Genomic DNA, 26,395 nt, shown 5'->3' on the forward strand with positions numbered 1-26,395 from the left:
CTCCAGCCAACTGAGAGATGCAAATCTCTCAACAATGAGACCACCTCAGGCAGGCAGATAGCAAAGCTTTTTTAAAAAGGAAAAGAGTAAATGCTGAGGGAGTGCTGACAGAGGAACCGTACAATCAAGTGTGACAATCGTCATGGCACTGCCCCGAGTAACTGGGTTAAGAAAATACCAAGTGACCGGGCAATCCCTTTACTCAGGACAGACCCTAAAGATACAAGAGCTGTCGCACAGACAGATAAATGCACATGCATGTTCACCACAGCACTACCCGTGACAGTAAGACGATGGAAACAACCCAGATGCCCTCAGTGGAAGAATGGATAAACAAGCTTTGGCACATACACACGATGGAATACTATGCTTTGTTAAAGAACAATGAAACTGTGAAACACCTCGTAGCATGGAAAAATTTGAGGACATTCTGTTGAGTGAAGCTATTCAACCACAAAAAAACACAAATATTTTATGAGACTACTTTTATTAAATAAAGAAAGCTTTTTCATATTAGAAGAACCAGCCTTTAATAGTTACCAGGGTTGGGTGAGATTAGGAAGCAAAGGAAAAGCAACAGGCTTGAGAATGGACGGACAGGTGTTCTCTGGGCGAAGGGAAGAAAATCTCCTACAAGAGGGGGAAAGGGGAGGGGGTGGGAAAGAGAGGGCAAGTGATTGGGAAGACTGGTGTGTTGTTTAAATTGTTTAATCCAAAGGCAATCTGAAATGTAAGCCACCACCTAATTCACACTTTAAAAAAATTCTTACTGACTTAATAAATAAGTTGCAACTAGACTAATGCACTGAGGTATTCATTTAACCTTTGAACCAAAACTATGCAAGGATCACCTTTTAGTGAGCTAACAGATCAGCACACAAAATAAGGGGTATGACGCTACTAAAAAAAAATCTAAGACTAAAATGCCAACAATTGCATTGAGGCAAAGATGAAAAGATAAGGGGGGAAAGAGAAAAGATAAAGAGGCAGGGAATCTAGAGCGCCTAAAATGGGATAAGTAACTACTGTCCCTGAACTACTCATAGTCAGACTTCGAATCAAAATCTAATCTGCTGTGTAAACATTCACCCCAAATGCAATATTTTTAAAAATCATATTGTGTGAAAAGAGCAACAGAATATACAATATCTAATTCAATTGATGGAAGTACTAAAACTGAAAAATGTCATCTACTATAGTGGATAAATTACAACAGTTGTGCAACTGGGGCAGGAAGAACTGAGAAGCAACACGTAAATGCACATTTAAAATTTGTTCGTTTCATTACATGTGTATGTTACATTAAAAAATGTTACACAAATATTGGACTCTAGTTACTGATCTTCAGGCTGAAGACACAAGGATATGTGCAGATGTGTTCTAAAAAGGAAATGAATTGTGGGTGGACGTAAAGATGGATGGCTATGCCAATAAAGTACATATGGTAATACGCTAAGGATAGAATCTAGGTGGTGATCATTATAAAATTCTTTCCAACTTGGCTCTATAATTGAAATTTTTTACTATGAAATACTGAGGAAATGAAGATGACATAATGGAATCTGAAATCATTTTTAAACATTACTTAAGATAATTATTTGAGGAGGTATATTAACTCATCACATAGCCTGTTTTTACGTTAGACAACATTAAGAGATTGAGCCATCCAATGCTGGTGTCCACTGAGCTCCCTATTACAAAAAATAATGAATTTCATTATCATCTAGGCTGATTTGAAGCACAACAGCCCCTCTTTATCCTAAATAATGCAACTAATAACAGTATGGGACATATTGGTAGTATGTAAGTAGATGAGATATTATGGGGATGGAGGAATTTAAAGAAACGCAACTCTAGAAAGCCAAGATTGGCAAATTGTAAATTACATTTAATATGGTCTGTGAAAAGTTTCAGAGAAACTAAAATCACAGAATCAGCATTCAGAGAATCAGACCTGAAAATTATTCATAGCTACATCAGTTCCTTCATCACTTTGGCCAAGTTATTGAAGTTCTCAGAATCTCATTTCCATGAACAGAAAATGTGGAAACAATAGCATATGTATGCTAGTACTTTTGTGAGGTCTAAATGAGATAATGCACATAGCAGTGTACAGGGAGGCATAATGTTTGCTAATGGCCATTGAATCCCTTCCAATTCCCATGTGCACAGAGTAGAGCTTTTTCAGAGGGCTCCAGAGCCATTTGGAAACAGACCACTAGACCTCTCTTCTGAGGTACCTCTGGGTGAGCCCAGAACAGCTAGGCACAGAATGCCTAACAGGTGCACCCCCCAGAGCCTCCAGAAAGGCACAGTACTATGTTTACAACTAACATTAACTGTCATTATCTCACACTAAAACAGGCTATGCCTCATGTGACAAGTTCCAATAAACCAGTATCAGCAACTGCAAGTCTAGGATGAAAGGAATTTTCAGTTAGCATCTTGCTTAGTAGAAAGTGTAACAATGAGGGGGCTTCAAAGGGTTCATAGAGAAATGGAATTAAAAGACATACTCTGTTTTTTCTCCTGTTTGTATAAACCTTTCGCCTTTTAAAAGGTAATGGAAGCCCTTTCACATAAGTAAGATCACCAACCAGTATGTTTGCTACCTTGAATTGACGAATACTTTGTTGGTTTACATAACACACTACTTAAATATAACTAATATTAGGATATAGTTTCTTAAAGCATGGAAATAAGGTAGCACAACATGAAAAACGTGATGACACTGTTGGTGTGTATGTTTTCGGCACAATTTAAAAAGAGAAGAAAAAGGAAAGAAGGCAAGGAGGATAACTGATGCTGTCTAAGTCTAGCAGAGAGTAAGTTATTTGGCTCCAAATAAAAAGGAATAAATTCACCAACAGCATCATTGAGCATCTTCTGGATCAGACATTCCACTGAGTATGCACCTGGAATGAATACCAAGATGAATGAGACCTGCTCTCAAGGGACTCATTAGCAAAAGGCATAAGCAGAGGATAACAATACTACAAGTGCTATGATCACAGAACGAACGTAGAAAGTGTTCTCATTTCTTATTAATTTAGTGACAGGGCACATTCATTCTCCTGACTGTGCTTCAGTTTCCTATCAATAAACAAGAATACGATGTGAAGGATTCAAAGGGTTGTAAAAGGAAAAACAAACAAAAAAACCCAGAATTGAGAGCTAATGAAATTTTTCCACAAACTTTTGGAAGCCCCATTGTACGTATCTCACAGGATTGCTAGGAGGATTAAATTCGTTGGCGTTTGTAAAGCACTTGTAGCACTCACTCCCCACTCACCCTCAACTAGCACACCATGTAAACAATGGGCAACACATAATGTGTAGAAATAACATTATGTTTAAAAGTCTGGCAAAGCACACCTTTGTATACATCACAGGTTTTGTGACATTTTCAGAAGTGAATTTTGACCTCATTCAATAATATGAAAATGTCAGTTTTGATCATAAACTTATTTGTATAATAAAACTATAAATCATGGCCAAGAAGTCATGGATTGCGTTTAGTAGTACCTCAGTAATTGGAAAACAAACCACTAAAGCTGTGTATGCTCTGGGGTAGTTCACGGTGTCAGCCACACCTGAAGCCAGGTGGCAAAGGTACAGGCACAGGTGCAAGCCTGGACACGTGACCCCCTATGCATCGGAGGCTCTCCAGGGGTGTATGTGCAGGTGGAAGACTTCAAATGACCCAAGTACAGTGACCGGAAAGTGGGGCAGTCTCTCTGATCCTGAGTGTGCAGACTCACACACCTCCCTGGTGAAGGCTATTTCTGAAGTGAACAAGTGATTTCTTCCTGCATTGGAGGAAGCTGTTTGCAGGACAAGGGCGGAACCCTGGAAGAGAGGCTGCTTTAGAATCTCAGGAGTAGGCTGGTTAGTACTGGTGGCATAGCGGGTTTATCTGCTGGGTGGCTAAGCAGAAGGGTCAGCAGCTTCCACCCACCAGCTGCTCCACAGCAGGAAGATGAGGCTTTCTTCTCCCGTAACCATTTACAGCCTCAGAAACCCCAGGGAGCAGTTCCACTCTGTCCTGTCCGGTCACTAAGAGTGTGAATAGACTGGACAGCAGAGGTTCGGATGAGGTCTGCTTCCATGTCCACAGGCATGCAGATGATGGTGGAACATTAAACCCATTGGACAAGGAAAAAACTGCATATGAAACCAGCAACATGTAAAAAAGCATTGGTTACAGTGTGTTTAGGAAAATGACGGGAGGATTTGTACATACTGTAAAATGGACACTAGGTGATTTATTTGTGTAAAGCTATAGTAAATGTTATGGAAGTATTTAAGTAAGTGAAAACACCTTTTATAATGGTTTATAATGATAACATTTAATCTAGTTTAAGCATTCTGACTAAAGAAATATGAAAACACATGAACATATACATTTTAAGCCCTTTCATCATAAATAAAAAAGTCAGAATTTCCCCCTACTCTCAGAAAATACCCCAAAGCAACCAAGTACACGACATAAAAGCAAACATGATCTCCAATAAAAGCAGGAGGCATGAACCTCGGTGGGGCGTATGCCTCAGGGAGCAACAGTGAAACGAGAAGAGGACGGGACAGACAAAGTGGAGGCTCCAAATCTCAGAGACCTGCGGAAGCGGGAATACAGCACGCTTAGCTTAAAGTGCACTTCCTAAATGTAAGATCTAAATTCTGCATTTGCAACAAGAAAAACAGGAGGCACGGACAGACGGAGGGAGCTTTTGCTATTCGTGTTCATGGTTTGAAGAAGTAGAGGAGACAGTAGGAAATAAGGGATTGCACAACAAGCCACGCTGGCAGAAAACCTGCTGCTGGTGAGGCAAAAAGAGTTAAAAAAAAAAAAAAAAGCCTGTGCCGCGAAAAGTCCTAGAACCGCCAATTTTCATGACTGAGGAGAAATAAAGACTTATAAAAAACTCACATGCAACCTTGGTCATAAAGGAAATGACTAGAGATCTGAAAGACAGCCACTTACTAAGTTAAAAACAGGTAAAAATCAAAGTTACTAAATTTGGAATTGACAGAAGCAACAACAATAACAACAAAAAACCCAAGAGATGAACTTCCAGAATGAACTAATATTAATTTCTAGAGGAAATATGGATGTGGCATCACAAATCTAAAACTTCTCACTTGCATTGGTGTAACAACAAAAGGCAAGAGGCAAGTAAGAACTGGGCGGATTTTCTTGTAAAGTCAACTGGTCCATTTCCCTGGACCCTGTATGGCCCGCTGTTAATTGGGGGTGCTTCCTTTACACTAGATTCACGGCCTTTACACTAGATTCACAGTTAAGCGTTATTAACCAAAAGGCTGGCAGTTCAAACGCACTCAGAAGAAAGGCGTGACAATCTGCTTCTGGAGGTCAGAGCCTCAGAACCCCTATGGAGTAGCTCTACTCTGTTAGTAGCTCTATTCTGTTAGTAGCTCTATTCTGTTAGGGTGTTAGAGTCTAAATCAACTTGACAGCAACTAGGCTGCATCTGTTTGTTTGACTTTGTTTTCTTCCCTTCTCTTTTTATTGCTGCAGATAAGAACATCAATATGACCAAGCACAAAAATTTATAAACTCCTTTAGTCATTGGTACCCAGTACCCAACTTTCCCCTGAAAAATCAAAAGTATGAGACAGGTACTTACTAATGTTAGCACCAAGTTAGAAAGAATTTCGTGTGTGTGTGTGTGTGTGTGTGTGTGTGTGTGTGTGTACACAAGTTAACTTTATTCTACAGGCAATGGAAACTCCATGCAAGTTTTGAAAATAACTTTTTTCTCTTCAACTTTTTTTGTGCATGACAGATAACTGAAATTCAAAGAACAAAAATTAAGGAACACAAAAGGCATCCAGAATCATTTTGATGATTTGATACACTTTGACATGTCTGTCTATACTCTATGCATGTACATAAACGACTGAGTATACAAGTTTAGGTGGTTGAGGTCACACAATATGGATTCATGGATGTTCCACACACCCCCTCACATCATGAACATTTACCAATTCAAAGTCACAAAGCCATGAGTATTTTGACATACAAGAATATACTAACAATTTAAGTAAGAATATGAAAGAATTTATTTTGGCCCAGACTTGCTTTCAAGAAAGTCGGGTGACACGTAGTGAACATGGTGAAGTAGAAACTCCCAAGACTGATTCATCCCCTTCCTCCACATAAATCAAAAAACCAAACTCACTGCCACTGAGTTGGTGCCAACTTATGGCAACCCTATAGGGCAGGGTAAAACTACCTCAGTGGGTTTATGAAACCGTAACTCTTTACTGGAGTAGAAAGCTCAATCTTTCTCCAGAGGACTGGCTGGTGGTTTTGAACTACCAGCTTTGTGGATCGCAGTCCAACATGTAGCCACCATGCCCACCAGGGATTCTTTTTTCTACATAAACAGTGAATGGCAAAAATTATCGTAAGCAATTTTGCCAGAACTCTGGAAAAGCCAAAGGTTTACAGCACATGGAGAATATTTAATCAAGAAAAGTAGCTGATTTCAAGTATAATTAGTAATTCAAGCATTGAACATATCTATTATTTTTTAATAAGACAATGCCCCTGTGTATATGAAAATGTATTTTTAATAAAGAAATAGTAGCTCTCTGTAGAAGGACTTTAGGGTATGTCTGATTCCCCATGTTCCCTCACCCCTCTGGCCTGAAGGTAGTCTTTAAGACAGCAGCTAGAGTCCTGATATGGGTCACTGGTGCTGATCGGAGAAAAAAGAACCATGTTCTCAGAGATCTCAGAGAACTGTGGTTAACCCTAATGGCACATAGGGTTATGTGTTGGGTTGCTAACCAGAAGGTCAGCAGTTCAAACCTACCAGCTGTTCCACAGGAGAAAGATGAGGCTTTCTACTTTCCTAAAGACTTACAGTCGTTTTGAAAAAAAGAGACTTACGGTCTTGGAAACTCAAATGTACAGTTCAGTTCTACTTTGTCTACAGGGTGACTAAAAGTTAAAATTTACTCAGTGGCAGTGAGTTTGGTTTATCGTCCCTAAAAACCTGTTTTCATGTTTAGAAGGCTTGGTGGGACTCAGTTTAGGTATCATCTCTTCCAGGAGTCACTGCCTAAATCTCTACTCTGGATCACATCTCCCTCTTCTGCAACCCTAAAGCACCTATTTTATTGCTAAACGATTACATTGGAAATATCTGCATCTGCCTATCTCTTTTATATTTAGTTGGATGCCTGGCACATAGGAGTCCAATTAAGCTGAAATGAAACTGTATAAAACCTTCATACAAAATGAAGATACTTAAATGAACTCCCCACCACCACCCCCCAAAAAAAGTGAAAGATTAGCTATAAAATAAAAGAAAAATAGCTTAACAGTATTCTTTTTTTTTTTGTGAGTGAGTTAGAGTGAATGAGTGAGTGAGTGAGTTAGAGTGAGTGATTGCGTGAGTGAGTGAGTTAGAGTAAGTTAGAGTGAGTGAGTAAGTTAGCGTGAGGTGAGTGAGTGAGCGTGAGTGAGTCTTAACAGTATTCTTCATGTCACTTTACAATTATATAAATTATTTTAGATATTTATTGAATATAACTTGACAACTATTCTAAGCATTTTCAAGAACCAAGCAGCCAAATGAGCCTACAGAGGAAGTTTGCAACAGTCTTTGAATTTTTAAAAAGACTCCTGTAATCTTTGGCAATGTCTGCAATAGAACGGGTAAAGTCCAAGTAAACAGTACTGCAAATGCTGAGAAAGGAATCCGAAGAACTGCTTTCTGCTGTGATACCCTCTGAAGAGCATACTTCCCTATTGTGTGCAGAATTCCTTCTCACTCCAGGTTGGAGGGTAATTGATGCTAGTGCCTAACAGTGTCATTTCAGTCCAGCTTGCTCGCCTGCCACTTGACATTAAAGACAACACTTTACACCTGGTACAATTAACACACGGTGTTAGCACTTGACTCTGCTGCTCCTACACGAACAAACAACGACCAAAAAAAAAAAGTTAAAACTTAAAACAAGAAGCAAAGTACTAAATGATGAAATACCAGATACACAATATAGTTCCATTGCATTTGAGTAGAATATTTAGAGAAGCCAACAGAGGTTATCATATAAAAACAACAGTACCTGGCATTAATAAAGCACTTCAAGTTGTTCAAGGTACTTTCCAATCTCATCTCATCAGGCCTTCACAAAAACCATGTGAGGTAATCAGAGTAGGTCACAGCCATTCCGCAGATGAGGGAAAGTAGACATCAGAGCAATGAAAAGATATGCATAACGCTGGAAGTCACAGGAAACCGCAGAATGAAAACAATGAGAATGTTTGTGCATCCTGATGGCTGCCAACCAGGGTCACTGAACAATTTGCATACACATTGTTGGATGGGGATCTAAAGTCTGTGTACACTTTCACTGAAAATGCCTTATTTTTTTAAATGCAAGTAAACAGCTCTAGTGAGGTAGAAGAACTGGGAAAATAAGCTAGGACTTCCAATTTTATCTAAGATTTTTTCCACTACAAATAACTTGTAAAAGATGATAAACTGAATCAAAGATTGTAAAGAGACTGACAAAAATACAAAGTAACAATCGATTTCACATCTTCTCCCTGCTTTATCTCCTTCCATGTTCTACAATACAACCTTTATGTGAAACATCATCACAATGCCCCAGAATCTACCGTCTGTTTACTGACCCTCGCCCCAGCCCTTGAACAATCCTCCAAAAAAGACTCTAAATATGAAGGCAGGAATTTTTCTAATCATGGCTTTCGAGAAGCATCTGTACCTTTTTTAGCTTACAATTGGAAAACCGTCTATCTTACTAACTTATTCTAAAGAGTACGTAAAGTAAATGGATATAAAACAGTTCAAAAACATAAAGAACTCAATAATTTTTATTAGACAATAAATATGTGGCATAAAATATTTTCAATTTTTAAATGTGAAGTAAAACAAGTCAATCATATAAAGACACATATTATATGATCCTACATTTATAAGAAAATGAAAATTTTTAAAAGAAAGAAAATGAAAATAGATATATACAGAAACCCATATAGGGAGGGTGGGTGGGAAGAGGAGGAAACACTCTGAATTATAGACACTTATTTTGGGTGATGGAGAAAGTAGCACAGAATGCAAGGGTAATGAGCACAGCTTGACCAAAGTAAACTACGCCACTAAGAATCACATGAGAGACGAGAATGTTTATACTAAAAAGAATAAGATACATATGTAATTTGGCCAACAAAAACAAGAATACATGATCACATATATAAGGTAACAGGCATATATGTCTATGGAAAGGAAGAGGTAAGAATACGTGTGTATCTAGTGTGTACATTTTATACAGATATGTGTGGATGCGTACATAGAGGACACACCTAGAGAAACTTCTGACATATAACCAAACACCTTGCGAGAGTGAAAATGGGTTTTCTAGGTTTTAAAAAGCTTAGGACTCCATGTTCTGTAGCCTACTGAGGTAAGTAGCCACTAGGATTCTTAGTCACTTTCGAGTGTGTCAGGATCAGGTAACAGGCGTCAGAAGCCTAAACAAACAAATCTAAAAAACATATTTTTGAGAACAAGGGGGACTGGAGCAGTGACCCAAAACCCATCTGTAAACAATGGGCCATCCCTTCACAGAAGGACCATAAGGAAGGGATGAGTCAACCAGGTCACGAGGGTGGGAGGGAGGGAAAAAAGAAAATGATTTTTAAAAAACTTTCCAGTTACCATCTATGATACAACAATTGGTCTCTGCTTGTTGGAGCAAAAGAGAAAGAAGGAAATCAGTGTCACAGAAGAAATTAGTCTACAGGTCTACTAGCCTACACATGTCAAGGTCACTTATGCCGAGACTGAAAGAACAAGATGGGCCTGGCTACCACTACCAACTATTATGATCAGGAACACAATAGATGGTCCTTCACAGTAGTAAAATTACGGACCAGAACACAAATTCTTAAAATGGCAAGACTTAACAAACCCAGAGACAAGGGAACAACAAGTGATCCAAAAATGGTGGTGAGGAGGGTGTAGGAAGCCTGGTAGGGATTCAGCAAAGGCAATGTAATCGAGAGGAAATACTGAAACCCAAAGGAAGGCTGGGCATGATAGCGAGACAAGAGGAAAGTAAACAGAGGAAAGAGCTGGGAGGCAAAGGCCATTTATAGAGGTCTAAATAAAGGTATGGACATATGTAGATATATTTATATATGAGGACAGGGAAATATATCTAGGTGCATATATTTATAGGTTTAGTATTAAGGTAGCAGATGGACACTCCACTCAAGTACTCCCTCAATGCAAGAATACTTTGTCCTGTTAAACTGGTATTCCATGAGGCTCATCTACCCAACACGATCGCTGATGGTAAAGCGGGTGCATAAACAAATGTGGTGAAGAAAACTGATGATGCCTGGCTATCAAAAGAGATAGCGTATGGAGTCTTAAAGGCTTGAAGGTAAACAAACAGCCATCTAGCTCAGAAGCAACAAAGCCCACATGGAAGAAGCACACCAACCTGTGTGATCACGAGGTGTCAAATGGATCAAGTCTCAGGCATCAAAGAACAAAAAATCAAATCATTGTGAATGAGGGGGTGTACAGATTGGGGACTCAAGACCCATATGTAGGCCACTGGACATCCCCTTACAAAAGGGTCACAGGGAGGAGATGAGCCAGTCAGGGTGCAGTGTAGCAATGATGAAACATACAACTTTCCTCTAGTTCCTAAATGCTTCCTTCCCCCCTCCACTATCATGATCCCAATTCTACCTCACAAATCTGGCTAGACCAGAGGACGTACACTGCTACAGATAGGAACTGGAAACACAGGGAATCCAGGACAGATGATCCCTTCAGGACCAGTGGGGAGAATGGCGATCCTGGGAGGGTGGAGGGAAAGTGGGGTAGAAAGGCGGAATCAAATACAAGGATCTACATATAACCTCCTCCCTGGGGGACAGTCAACAGAAAAGTGGGTGAAGGGAGATGTTAGACGGTGTAGGATGTGACAAAGTAATAATCATGTATAAATTATCAAGGATTCATGAGGGAGGGGGTAGAGGGGAGGGAGGGGAAAAAGGAGTTGACACCGAGGGCTCAAGTGGAAAGCAAATGTTTTGAGAACGATGATGGCAACAAATGTACAAATGTGCTTGCACAATGGATATCTCTATGGATTGTAATAAAAGTTGTATGAGCCCCCAGTAAAATGATTTTTTTAAAAGGCCAGACTTAATGAGCAGTTGAACCTAGAGGCCCTCCTGTGACTACTGCCCTTAGATAATCTCTAAACCTTGAACTGAAACTATCCATGTACCGAAACTTAAACTATCAGCCAAGAAAAACATCAAACCACAAGACTATGCTGCAGCTGGGTACATCCTGGAAGACCCAGAAAAAAAAAAGAGGAAAACAGACACACAGTTTATTTTAATGACTTAACAGTTATAAAGCCGAATGCCCGCTGCTTTATCCTTCCTTCCTGCTCCCACTAAAAGCAAAACTCACTGCAATTGGGTCAATTCCAACTCATGGCCACCTCTTCCTAACTTCTCCTATGAATGGAGGGGCATTAAAAAAATACAGAATTTAAAATACATGAGGGAAAACAAACAAAGGGAAAAAACCTCCCCTAGGTGGAGCATTAGACAACGCACTCTGAGTTAGTGCACCCAGTGGGGTCACAATGAATTTTTTCAAAAAAGTGGTTTCGCTGGAACCTTGTTTTTTGGGATGGCTGATTTAACAGAACAGTGTGCAGGTATGAAATTGTGTTTCCTGCTCGGGGGGGGGGGGGGGGGCGCGAATGCCATCGAAACAGTGGTGATGTTGAACACAGCTTACAAGGGCAGCACTATGGGAAACCAAACCTCAAACGTACAAGCGCTTTTCTCATTTCAAAAAAAGGTGAAATGTGGATTGATGACAAACCTTGTTCTGGATATATGCCAACTTCCCAAATGGACAAAAATGTCTGCAAAATTCATGCACTTGTGCTCGAAGACCAAAGACGGACCATAGAAGAGAGGGGGAGGTTATGTGGACTATCTTGGAGCTCAGTTCAGCGGATTTTAACAGAAGGTTTGGGAATGAGAAAGGTCGCTGTGAAATTTGTGCCTCGGGGTCTGACTGGCCAGGAAAAAGAACATCGACTGGAAACATGCCATGCTTCAAAAAAACAGCTCCAAAGCAACCCAGACTTTTTTTTCCCTAAGGTCATTACTGGTGATGAGACATGGTGCTATTCTTCCAACCCCAAAAGCAAACATCCATCAAGCCAGTGGAAGACACCATGGTCACCTCGCCCAAAAAAAGCTCATCGAGTGAAATCAAAGATCAAGATGATGCTCATTTGTTTTTTTGATGTGAGTGGAATAGTGCATTTGGAGTGTGTTCCACCAGGTCAGACTCCTAATCAAGCTTTCTATTTAGAGGTTCTGAAAACATTCTCTAACACTGTGCAACAAAAAAGGCCTGATTTGTGGCAGAGAAGGGACTGGCTGGTTTTGTCACCACAACAATGCACCTGCTCACCCATACATCCAAGTGCACAAATTTTTAGCAAAAACAATCCCAGCATGCCCCTCTTGCCCCATGCATCTTACTTACCTGACCTTGCTCCCTGTGACTTCTTTTTGTATCCGCAAATGAAGAGGAACAAGAAAGGACAGTGATTTGACTATGTAGGAAAAGTGAAGGAAAAAATGAGGGAGGTGCTGTCGGCCATCCAAACAAATGAGTTTGAAAAATGTTTCCAAAAATGGAATCATAGATTTGACAAATGTATTAAGTGTAATGGAGAGTACTTTGAAGGTGATAAGGTTGTTTTGTAAAAAAAATTTAAATACCTAACTTTGAAAAACTTTCTGGTTTTGGGGGGTGGTACTCCCTCATATACATATAAAATGGCATAAAAACAAAGCCAAACCACTTAGCTTAGCACCCAACAGGGTTAATTAAACCAACACACTGTCATCAACTCACAGAACCCTATGGAACACAGCAGAACTTCCCCAGGGGGTTCCCATGAATCTTTACAGAACTCTAAGAATTTGACAGAAATTGTAAAAAACTGTAAATCTTTACAGGAGCAGAAAGCTTCATCATTTTCTCATGGGTGGCTGGTAGCTTCAAACTGCTGACTTTTCAGTTAACAGCCTCAGGCATAGCTCATTATGTCACCCGAGATCCTTACAAGATTGTAGTAATATTAAAATAAACGTTAAAAATCATAATGACCTCACTGAGATTTCAAATCTGCAAGAATCCACTCTCAATTACTCAAAGCTGATTATTCAGCTGATAACTGTATATATCTTGGGATTCAACCTGCAGGATCTCTGAGCCAAGCCAGTATTTTCCTGGAATATCCAGGGTAAAGAATATCTGAAACACACAGGGATTAAACAACTAATATAACATCAAAACAGCAGATCTTCATCTTTCATTACAAATGAGAACCACCTGCCAGGCTTTTACAACTATGTCTGTCGAAACATCTCCTCTAATCGAAGTAGCCCAGAACCCAGGCCCCTACAGGGCCCAGGACATCTAGAATTTTCCAGAGCGCACAATGAATCTTGCTGTTACAATATATTGGTGGTATTGGCATTGAATAAGATATGATTAAGTCTGGGAATGCAAAATATTTCCAAATAGGCAGTACGACAATTTTCAGGAAGTTTAAAAAGTTATCTAGGAGTATATGATATAGGCATTCATTTCCCTGACCACTATTTCCTAACATCACCGAGGTTGGGGAGTATCGCTTCTCCATAGTGATCAAATGCAGTCTAAACAAAAGCTGTTTTCCCCCTAGTTATATAACTACAATACAATTTATTTCTTATTTCAACTGAGTTTTTAAAACTTCATTGAGGCATTTTTAAATTTCTTTGCCTTTCACCTCACAAAACTTGAAAACCAAACCCAGTCATCCAGTCAACTACAACTTATATCAACCCTAAAAAGCAGGGCTTCCATAAAGGGTTTGCAAGGGTGGAAGGGTTTAGAGAAGCTGACTGCCATTTCTGTCACCTGTGGATTTGAACCAATGACCTTTCTGGTTGGCAGCTGACTACATTAACCACTGTACCACCAAGGCTCCTTTTTCAGTTCCTGTTATACTACAAATCAAAAGAAATAATGTCCTAAAATGAATTACCTGAAAAGATATCATTTAGTCACAAAGAATTTAAAGTTGAGGTTTGTATGAATAGGTCTTAATCTTAAGAGTTGCAGGAGAGCAATGAATGTACAAATGTGCTTTACACAATTGAAGCATGTATGGATTGTGATAAGACTTATATAAGCTGCTGATAAAACTACTTTTAAAAAGTTATAAGAAATCTTCTAATGCTTTTTATCATAACATTCTTTAAATAGTATAGTATTTAGGTCAAGTTAGAAAAAATTGCTTAATGATAGCTGATTATCCTCTCATTTTTCTTTTCTTTTTATTTTATCATCTCATTTTTCAAGAGTGCTGATATAACACACAAAAAAGCTGTACATTTGTTCAAAAACAAAGATGGGAAAGTAGCAATGGGCAAGACAGGCAGGAAGTGTTAGTGTTAAACTGAGAGGACTGCAACAATTGTCACAAAACAAAATGTGCATAAACAACTCAAGGAGAAACTGATTTGCTCTATAAACTACACCGAAACCACAATAAAATGCCTACCACTCTGCCCCAACCAGAAATTTTTAAAAGTTGAAAAAGAAACCCCCAATTTAGACAGTACTTTCAAATTTTAAAAAATATTCTTTTCCATTAAGGTTTATCAAAATTAAGTTGCCAAAATCATCTTGTCAGAAGGGAACAACAAAGAGAAGGGCGTAGGATGCCTATTGGAGCTTAATGATGGGCAATATAACAGCGAGGAACTACTGGAACCTGAATGAAGGCCAAACATGATCGTTGAACAAGAGGAAAGTAAAAGGAAAGAGGAAAGAACATGGAGGCAGAGGGCATTTACAGAAGTCTAAATACAGGATTTTACATATGTAAATATACTTATATATAATGATAGGGAAATAGATCTATGTACTTATATTTATATGTTAAGTATTAAGCTAGCAGATGGACAGTGGGTCTCAACTCAAGTACTCCCTCAATGCAAGAACACTTTGTTCTAATAATCGAGCATTCTGTGATGCTACCTTCCCAACAAGATCACCGAAGACAAATGGGTGCATAAGCAAATGTGGTGAAGAAAGATGATGGTGCCTGGCTATCAAAAGTTACAGTATCAAAAAAAAATTTTTTTTTTAAAGTTACAGTCTCTGGGGTCTTAAAGACTTGAAGGTAAACAAGCGGTCATCTAGCTGAGAAGCAACAAAGCTCACATGGAAGAAGCACACCAGCCTATGTGATCATGAGGTGTTGATGGGATCAGGTATCAATCAGGCATCTAAGACCTAAAACAAAAATCACACTAATGTGAATGGGGGCATGACACAGAGTGGAGACCCAAAGTCCATCTGTAGACAACTGGACATCCCCTTACAGAAGGGTCACAAGAAAGAGATGAACCAGTCAGGGTATGGTATAGCACTGATGAAACATCCAACTTTCCTCTAGTTCTTTAATGCTTTCTCTCCCCCACTATCATGACCTCAATTCTACCTTACAAATCTGACAGGATCAGAACATGTACACTGTATCACGGAAACCAGGACAGAAAAACTCCTCATGACCAATAATGAGAATAGAGATACCAGGGGGGTAAGGGAAGGTAGGGGGAGAAAGAGGGAATAGATCACAAGGATCAAGATATAACCACCTCCCAGGGGGACAAACAACAGAAAAGTGGATGAAGGGAGGCAGCGAACGATTTATGATATGAAAATAATTTACAATTTACCAAGGGTTCATGAGAGTGGGAGGGGGAAAATGAACAGACACCAAGGGCTCAAGTAGAAAGCAAATGTTTTGAGAATGATGATGGCAACAAATGTACAAATGTGCTTGACACAATGGATGTACGCACGGATTGTGGTAAGAGTTGTACAAACCCTCAATAAAATTAATTTTAAAAAATCAAGTTTACCTTTGAAAACCATGATGTCAAGTGGTTTCATACATGATATGTCATGTTGAAGATGTCTAGTTTTCCTTACTATAAAGAGTGGGAAACATTCGTTACTCAGCTAATTTTCTATTACAGTGGTACGTACATTCCTTTGAAAACATTACAGCATGCATAGCAAGCATTTTAGTCCAATAAAATTTATGCTTAAGATACAAATAAGTTTACCCATAGTTTTTAATATATTATTTGTCTTGAATGCAGGATACAGTTTATTCCTTATTCTTGAATTACATTGTACATCTAAAAGATTAACTCATAAATATAACCTCAATAAAATATTCAGACAATTTCATAGCTTTCTCTCTGGCAGAGTTACAAGAAATTAAACAAGATGTTTTTCCCTTCCTTTCGCCTGTTAAAAAGATGCAGGTGTATAAAGCAGAGGAAGATAAAGACTTGGTTCCAAAACACCATATATACATTTCTCTATATATATCTATATATCTATAGATATATAGAGAGAGATAGATACACATATATCATATATATATAAACTGAACAGGTCAGTGACAAGACATTCTATTATAATTACCAAACCATTCGCTGTTGCGGGAATTTTTTTTTTAAGTTTTCCAATATACTACAATTCTTTTTTTTTAAAATCATTTTATTGGGAGCTCATACAATTCTTATCACAATCTATACTACAATTCTTCTATATTTTATCAACTAAGGAAACTTTTAAAAAATTGTTTTTCCTTACTGAGGATATTTATCCTCCTGGAAGACATGGATGCAAAATAAAACAATGTAATTGGCTAATAACAATTTACTTTCCAAGTGAGAAGCATTTCAGTAACTTCCCTACTCTATTAGTTCCAAACACCTACAGGGGAACATTTTTATCAAAGGGAGTTAGTAACTACATATAAAATATCAAGAGATTGTACACATTCCTACCACCCAAAATGAGCTGATTATACACTCAGGGAGATATTTTATTTTAGGTACATTGCCAAAAAGTTTAAAATAAACATAATTACTTGGCCAGGAAAAAAACACACACCAAACACCAAACCACACCACCACCACCACACACCCAAAAAAAACCCTGCTGCTTGGAAAGAGTTAAGTTCTATTCAGAAACTTTATATCCTTCACTCAGTTACCACAAAACTGCCTGGTCTTAACTTACAGCAGAAAGGACATTTTCAGCTGTGGAGCTATCTCAAAAGATAGCCTCAACCCCAGAGTAAATTATCAGGAGATTTCAGAGGGTCCCCTAAAAGGTGAGTGTTTCATATAGTCTTGCAACAATCCTGCATCTGACATAATATGAAACTCCAGGCCATAGATCTTCTTCCACTTCTGTACTGAGCCAGAAGGAGAGATCTGCAGGACACTGAATCTTACACCTCTTCTTTGGTATCTAGTCTAAGTAGTAGTTCTTGAAATAAGATACCATGCTCCATCGACAGTCTCTGGACATGATGGGCACTGAAACTACACTAGCCCTGTCATTTAAAATAATCCCAAGTGAAAGACATCTGTCTTCTACTTTCAAGGAAATTGGAACTATGGAAAAGATGGATTTCTGCCAAGATCCTGTAAGGTTCAGACAATGTCTCTCTACATAAGTTTGTTTGTTTTAATCATTTTATTGAGGGTTCATACAACTCATATCCATACATCAACTGAATCAGGCATGTTTGTACATATGTTGCCCTCATTCTCTTCTAGACATTTACTTTCTATTGAGCCCTCGGTACCAGCTTTTTTTTTTATCTCTTTCCCCTTTTCCCCCTCATAACCCCCGATAGATTGTACATTGTTATTACTTTCAGCTCACACCGACCTCTCTCCCCTCGTGTTTTCTGTTGTTCGTCCTCCTGGAGAGGGGCGTATGGTTATGCACCAATCATTGTGATCACTTCCCCCCTACTCCTTTTCTCTCCCACTCTTCCCCCTACCCTTCTGGCATCACCATTCCCACTCCCGGATTCTGTGTGTCATGAGGTCCCATCCCTTTCTATACCTATGTATATGTTCCGGTCCAGTCTGAACTGGGAAGCAACACTAGGGTCATGGTAGTGGGGGTTGAGGAAGCCTCATGGAACTAGAGGAATATAGTGTTTCATCGATGCTTTACTGCACCCTGGGTGACTCATCCCTTCCTCTGGGCCCTCTGTGGGAAGACTGTTCCACTATCTGCAGATGTCTACTTAGGCTTTTATGGCTTGGAAATGCTAACAGAATATGTCACTTGATTTCAGTTGCTACATCATATACCTCCTGAGAACGAAAATATTTTTAAGTCAAGCACGCTCTAGAGGTTTAAATACAGTATATTTGTATACTTTAGAGATCAGAATTGTACAGTACATTTTTAAAGTACAGTACACTTAAGTTTTCAATAAAAATCATTCTTTTTCTAAATACATATGTCTTGGATCAGCAAGTCCATTTTGAGGAATATAGCTTACAGATAAGCTCACAAAGACAAAACAAAAAGATATATAAAAGGATGTTCCCTGAAAGATTATATAATATTAAAAATGTGTGTTATGGTACATTGTTCCTTAAAATATCATATAATTCCAAAGAATTCACTCAACAAGAACAATGATACCTTGGTTGTCAAACTTAATTCATTCCAAAGTTGGGTTCAAACACCAGAAAATTATGATAATTAAACATAATTTCCCCATAAGAAATAATGGAAAACCAAATCATTGGTTCTACGTCCAAAAAATTACATTTATACATTCATTTTCGCTGGACTTTAATGCAAAGTTAACAGCCCTAAGTGTGGAAATAAATACTCCCTAAAACATCCAAACACAATAAATATTGTGCATTAAATATCAAAACACAATACAGTAGCAAAATGAAATAAAAATCACATTTTACACAAATAAAGTGAAAAAAAAGTTTTAATGCACTAACACAAGCATTATATGCTGTCTGAGCAACAGTGGTGCTTAGACTAAAGCATTATCCCTTTATGTCCATAGCCAAACGAGATGCGTGACTCACTCTTGGCCCATACAGGTTTATTCAAGTTGGATTTTCAGTTCGACTATTGAGCTAAGTTATGAACCCCAAGCAGATTTTTTTGAACTTTGTTGTTTGAATAGTGAGAAGTTCGAACTTGGAGCTGTTCAACAACCAAGGCATCACTGCATTTGAGCACCGTATATACTCGACTATAAGGTGACCCGAGTATAAGCCGAGGCACCTAATTATTACCTGGGAAACCAGAAAGCTGATTGACTCGAGTATAAGCCAAGGGTGGGAAATGCAGAAGCTATTGGTGAGTTTCAATAATCAGAACAAATGAAAATAAAATTACTAAAAATTGAGACATCGGTGGGGTAATTATTTAAATATTTATTTTAAATAAAAAACATAAATAAAAGGACAAGTCATTTAACATTAGTAAACCAGCACAGGAAGTGGAAAATAGGTTCAATAAAAACAGTAAGGCATCAACAATGATACCTTAAGAGTACTATTCCCTGAGCTCAATCATCAACCAAGCTAAAATGCAAAGAGTTAAAATCCTTCAAAACTGGGTTCCTCATCATCTTCCGTATCCCAATGCAGAGCTTCAGCTGGTGTGAGGTCATCATAGACGCTGTCCTCACTGAGATCGCCGTCATCACCATCACTGCTGTCATTTTCATACAAAGAGCAGTCTTCACTGCCATCCATAGCATTACTAATACTTCATTTCTGGAAGGCACGTCACACCATGTCTTCTGGAATGTCTTCCCATGCATCTCGAACCCACTTTGCTATTAACTCTGTGTCAGGCTTCATGAGATTTCCTCCTTTTGTTAGTCAGGCTTGACCAAATGACATCCATCATGCCACATCCTTCGTACACGGTCTTTAAAATTTTTAAAGGCTTATTTAAAGATACACGTCAGAGGATGACTCTGATTGGTTAGATGTGAGTAAACAAACATTCAAAGCCCTGCAGTGTCAGTGATAGCAGAGGGACATTGGACCTCCACTCAAGTACTCCCTCAATACAAGAATACTTTCTTCTATTAAATTGGCATTCTATGATGCTTACCTTCCCGACACAATGCTGAAGACAAAGTGGGTGAACAACTAAATGTGGTGAAGAAAGCTGATGGTGCCCGGCTATCAAAAGATATGGCATCTGGGGTCTTAAAGGCTTGAAGGTAAACAGGCGGCCATCTACTTCAGAAGCAACAAAGCCCACATGGAAGCACACCAGCCTGTGCAATCACAAGGTGTCAAGGGATCAGCTATGAGGCATCATCAGAACAAAAATCTTACCATAGTGAATAAGCGTGGGAGGGTGGAGTGGAGACCCAAAGCCCAGTTGTAGGCCACTGGACATCCCCATACAGAAGGGTCTTGGGGAGGAGACGAGACAGTCAGAGTGTAATGTAGCAACGATGAAAAATACTTTCTTCTAGTTCCTAAATGCTTCCTCCCCTCCCACTGTCACAATCTGAATCCTACCTTCCAAGTCTGACTAGACCAGAGGATGTACACTGGTACAGATGGGAACTGGAAACAGGAAATCCAGGGCGGATGATCCCCTCAAGATCAGTGGTGTGAGGGCATAGGAAAGGTGGGTTGGAAAGGGGGAACCGATTTCAAGGATCTACATGTCACCTTCTCCCTAGGGGACATACAACAGAAAAATGGGGGAAGGGAGACGTGAGACAGAGCAAGATATGACAAAATTATAATTTACAAATTATCAAGGGTTCATGAGGGAGGGGAAGTGAGGAGGGAGGGGAAAAAATGAGGACCTGATGCCAGGGGCTTGGGTGGAGAGCAAATGTTTTGAGAATGATAAGGGCAACGAATGTACAAATGTGCTTTACGCAATTGATGTATGTATGGATTGTGATAGGAGTTGTATGAGCCCCTAATAAAATGATTTTTAAAAAAACAAACAAACATTCCTGATAAAAGCAAAAGGTGGAAGCGATCCAAATGTTCATCAATTGACTAACAACAATAAATGTGGTATTATCTACACATCAAAATACTATTTTACAACAAAAAAAATAAATATTGATAGGGACTATTATGAACCTTAAAATATGATGCTAAGTAACAAAAGCCAGTAACAAAGGACAATATATTGAGTGATTACACTGAAATGAAATGCCCAGAATAGGTGAACTATAGACAGAAAGTAGGTGAGTAGTTGACTAGCCATGGGGGAAGAGGGGCAGCAAGCAGAAGGTGATAGCTGGTGGATATGAAGATTCTTCTGGGGTGCTGAAAATAGTCTAAAACTCACTGTTAAGACCTACGACTGTGTGAATATGTTAAACCCCACTGATGTGTGTACACTCTACATGGATGAATCATACGATATTATGAATTATATCTCAATGAAGCTATTTAGTTAAAAAGCCTGGGCTGTAGCATATATACATTTATATACAGAATAGCCACACTTGTCTATTCAAAAGCTGAAGATTAATTAATCCTTGTGAATTTAAAGGAAGTCAAATGCCACCCACCATATAATTTCCACAATTAGCTAATCATGCATTTACAGACAAATATCTTCCTTCAATACATCTAAGAAGTGGAGTCCCCTGTCTCGCGGTGAACTGGTACCAGACTATCCCTTACGAAGTAACATACAACTGGAAAAAATACATCACTCTACTATGTTCAGATATTAAACACAACAGACAGAACAGAAGGTGAGTCCCATGCTCACAATAATTTTCTATCTGAGATTACATAAGGAGACATAGCCTAAATGGAGTATAATGGTATTACTGAATTGAGAGGTGGAGACCAGAGTCTGAGGCTACTGGAATAGCTGGAGTTTACAGAGTCTGAAGAATAAGCAACAATGCAGAAGGGATTGTCCCAAAAGTCTACATGGGGTTCACTGAAGACCCTTGGCTGAAGGCTCAGCTACACATAAGCCAAGGTGAGATACCCTAAGTGGCTGCTGCATAAAGCAGGCAGCAAAGGTTGAAAATTTCTGGGACACATTGGACTCCAGTTCTGTCAGATGAGAGATACCACTGCACACCTTGACACTCAAGTATTAGGCTGAAACCTAATAAAGGTACACTCTAGAATAAAGGCCACATTCTAGAACCAAAGAAAAGAAAACTCAACAAATTTAAAAACAAGCATGAAATGGTAAAAGTGATGCTACACCTACCCAAACAATATTCAACATTCTTTAAAACCAGAAGATACAATCAAGACCTATGTCATCTAAATGGCCAACATAATAAAAATTACTAGATTGGAAAATATGAAGGAAAATATGACCCATAAATGGGGATCAGGGGGTGAAGAGTAGGCAACCAACAGAAACAGACTTTGAGCCGACTTCAATGTTGGAAAGGGCAGGCTTGAAGACAGCTAATACGAATATGTTCCATCATAAAAAGGTACAATGTCAGAAATGGAAATTTCACTGAATGAGCTTAATAGTTGATTGGATACCACAGAGGAGCTAGAAACAACACCACTGCCACCCCATCAATTACTACTCATAATGACCCTATCTTGATCAATAAACATGATCTACACTGAGAAACACTTATTATTAAATCGTTTAACATGTGTATCTGCTGCTCTGAAAAAAAAAAGAAATGAGGTATAAACATTTTTTGAAGAAATAATAGCCAGAAATTTCCTGTCTGTTGAGAAACATCAATCTAGAGGTCCAAAAGCTCAATGAAACACAGGAAAATAATTGTAAAGATAACGAAATAGCACATCATATTCAAGCTGCAGAAAACCAAAGCTATAGAGAAAACCTTAAAAGTAATCGGAAGGGCAAAAAGGCACATTACATACAAGAGAGCAAGGATATGCTATAACTGACTTCTCAGGAACAATGAGGTCAGAAGAGAACTGAGTGACATCTTTAAGTGCTGAAAGAAACAAACTGTCAACCCTTTAGCCAGCACAAATACCTTCCAAAAATGAGGGTGGAATAAAGACATGTGCAGACAAATGAAAGCTAAGGGAATTTGTTGCCAGCAGAGCTGCAAGAGAAATGCTGAAGGAAGTTCTTCAGGCAAAAAGGAAATGATACCAGATGGATATTCAGATTCCGCATGTTGGTCTCAGGAGGGAAAGAAGAGAACCAGAATTGTAAAAATAGAAGACTTTCCCCTTCTCTTAATCTCTTTAAAAGATAACCATCTTATTTTAAGCAAAAATAACAACACTGTAGTGTGAGGTTTATAAAGTTATATGGCACGTAAGCGAAGATGGAACAATTGGACAGAGACCGTTAAAGCGCCTTACAGTGTATGTGTAGCAGTGTAACATTACTCTGAGTAGACGATAATAAATTAAGACCAGCACCCCCATCAGTTACCCTGAGTCAATCTTGACTCATGGTGACCACATGTAAGCATGGTTTAATCCCCAGAATAAGCACTTCAAAAATAGAATAGCAAAAAATTTAAAAAGAAGATGGAACACTAAAAGTATTCAAACAACTCCATATAGCTGAAAAACTGCTAAAGAAGATACTTCAATAGTAAAACAGGCCAGAACAGTCCATTCTTATACCTGGAGAAAGTTGGTCATAATGCAAAATACACTTACCACAGAAACAACGTTTTAAATAATTTTTATGATGTAAAATCTTTGGATAAGGTTTAGGGGAAAGAAAAGTTTCAGGCTGGACTGGAATCAAGCCACCTAATATGCTTGCTTGTTTGAAGACAAAGCATTTCACAATTCAGAAAGAAAAGTAACAAAGTAGTACATACAATCTGTTTTCTCAGCCTCTGAACTACAATCAGCCGAAGACCATTTATTTTGTGAAAGGGAGTTTATAACGAACATTTCTTAATACTTGTACACAATAAAAATAAACTGTAGTCTATCAATAATAAAAGTAATTTCATGAGGCTCTAGACCCCATATCGGTACACCAAAACGTAAGGACGATGGCCCTGCATGGAGTTACTAAGGCACAAAGAGTAGGGTCAACAGCAGCTCGAGACATGTCCCCTTGCTGGAGCATACCGTGACAGAGGACAATACTGGGGACATTCCTTCACAGAAGGGTCACAAGGATGGGATGAATTAACTAAGTTGAAATATAGCACCAATGTAACACAAATATTCCTCTGGTTCCTTCAGGCTTCCTCAACCCCCACTATCACTTCTTACCTGAGAAATAAAAGTTTACTAAAAATGTGGTTATCTTTTTTTTTTCACAATAAGATCTTTTATTTGTTAACATTAATTCTGAATTTTAAACAGATTCTTGAACTGGTGGCTCATAGCCATCAGCTCGCTCCACTTTTGCACCTGTCTCATCGCCAGTAGTTTTTCCAGAACTGCCACCTTCACCATGAAGCTCCATGAGTTTTCCCAATTCAAACTTGGGTTTTTTTCAGCATCTTTACTTTTCTGACAAACACATCATGAAGAGGATAAATAGACTGGCAAGCCTTTTCTATGTCTTTCCCAATGCTGTCTGGAATCAATTTATTGACCACTTCTTTCAAGTCATTCGTCTGCACCTCTCGGGTCATGATTTCCATCATTTTCTTTCGGATTTGGCGGACCTGCTGGTGCTGAGCATAAGAGGTCTTCCGAATCTGATTATTGCGTTTTTTAGTAAAACCAACACAGAACAGACGAAGTAGATACCCATCGGTAGTCTTGACATCAACATGAGCTTCAATCATGGTCTGCCACTTCTTGACCATGGAGCACATCTTGTCCCGTGTCAGGTCCATGCCGTGGAAGTTGGTCATGCAGCTTTTGCCCTGAACATCCTCAGTAATTAACTTAAATTTCCTAAAGGCAACCTCGTCGTTCTGTAGATCAGCAAGGCTCACTTCAAAAACTCGACCCTTGAGGCCATCAGATGCAATTTTGGTTCCTTGAGTCCTGGTGACTAGTGTTTTCCCAATATTTCTTATATTGAACATAGCTGGTGCTTTCACATCACACCAATCTTTCTTAGAAAACGGATCAACCACTTTCTTCTTAGCTCCTTTTTTACCACCTTTGGTAAGGCGCTTGTTCTTGCCAACCGCCATGGCGTCGTGCAGAGAGACAAAAGGCAAAATGTGGTTATCTTAAGCCACCAATTCTCCAAATTATCAGAAGTAGCAAGATATCTAGCCATTACAGTATTCCTAAAGTAAAAAACCTATAATACTATGACCCTAATGGCCCACTACCTATAGCAAATATAAAAGCCTACTCCTGATCTAAGACATTGAATTCAGACAAAGTTTCAAGAGTTTCAAGAATGAAGAAAATGTTCTAAAATTGTGGTGATGGTTGCACAACTTTTGAACATGTTGAAACCACTGAAATTTGTTGTATATGAATTCTATGCCAATTTTTTTAAAGAGATGACACAAATAGTTTATAAGGAGTCATTCATTCCCAATCTATTTGGGACAATTGGAATTAGAGGTATGTCTCTAAATCCAAGGCACTGGGTTATACTTTTATGGGAACCATTGGGAGAAAGCCAGAAATGGGCCCCTGTGGCAGGAGCAAAACAGTAATGCAGCAAAAGTTATACTACTGCCACCATACCCTCGCTTTGATCTAAGAAAGATGAGGCTCCAAAAAGTTGAGAAACTTGTCCAAGATAGGCCATGACAGAGCTAGGACTTAATTACAAGGCTACCTTCAAAGTCCTTATTCTTCCCACTATTCCACAGTGGTTGTCAAAATTTGAGGACAAGAGTTCTACAAAGCAGAAGGAAAAGGCACGCAGCTATACATAAAACCTGTCTCCCAGGTTCTTATTGCTCTACAATTCACTCCCAGGTGAGTCTTCCACAGAATGGGGAAAGATGTTAAAATAATATGTAAGATATTTACACTCTTACAATTCAGTAACAAAAAGGTAACGAGATAGGAGATGTATAGACACAGAAGCTAAAGATATACAAAGAAAATGACAAATGACTGATAAGCACACTTGAAAATAGTCAATATCATTAGTCAGAGAAATGCAGTTCAAGACTGTAATGGTACCATTTCTCACCCACTTTGTCATGAAGTGCCCTTGACGAGGCTGCCACTCAGACCAGCCCTATGTACAACAGAATGAAACACTGCCTGAGCCTGTACCATCCTCATCACTGCCACAGCTGAGCTCACTGTTGCAGCCACTGTGTCAGTACGCGTCATTGCGGGTCTTCTTTTTGGCTCCCTACTTTACCATTACCCTGCTTGATGTCCTTTTCCAGGGACTGGTTCCTCCAGGTACTCTATTCAAAGTATGTGAGACAACATCTTCCAAAACAGTTTGTTCAATCTTCTGGCAGTCCACGGCATGTTCAATATTCTTCACCAACACCATGCATCACTTATTCGCTTGTCTTCCATCATCAC

The 26,395-nt window shown here is 38.9% G+C and overlaps 1 protein-coding gene and 1 pseudogene across 1 annotated transcript in view; both read right to left on the reverse strand.

The window, feature by feature from the left end:
* Positions 1-26,395, reverse strand: part of FCHSD2 (FCH and double SH3 domains 2) — a 234,645-nt gene that overhangs the window by 195,322 nt on the left and 12,928 nt on the right. The gene's annotated exons all lie outside the window — the stretch shown is intronic.
* On the reverse strand, positions 24,227-25,081 carry LOC142446928 (small ribosomal subunit protein eS1 pseudogene; annotated as a pseudogene).

This window comes from Tenrec ecaudatus, chromosome 4 (genome assembly GCF_050624435.1).
Source record: "Tenrec ecaudatus isolate mTenEca1 chromosome 4, mTenEca1.hap1, whole genome shotgun sequence".
Taxonomy (NCBI): domain Eukaryota; kingdom Metazoa; phylum Chordata; class Mammalia; order Afrosoricida; family Tenrecidae; genus Tenrec; species Tenrec ecaudatus.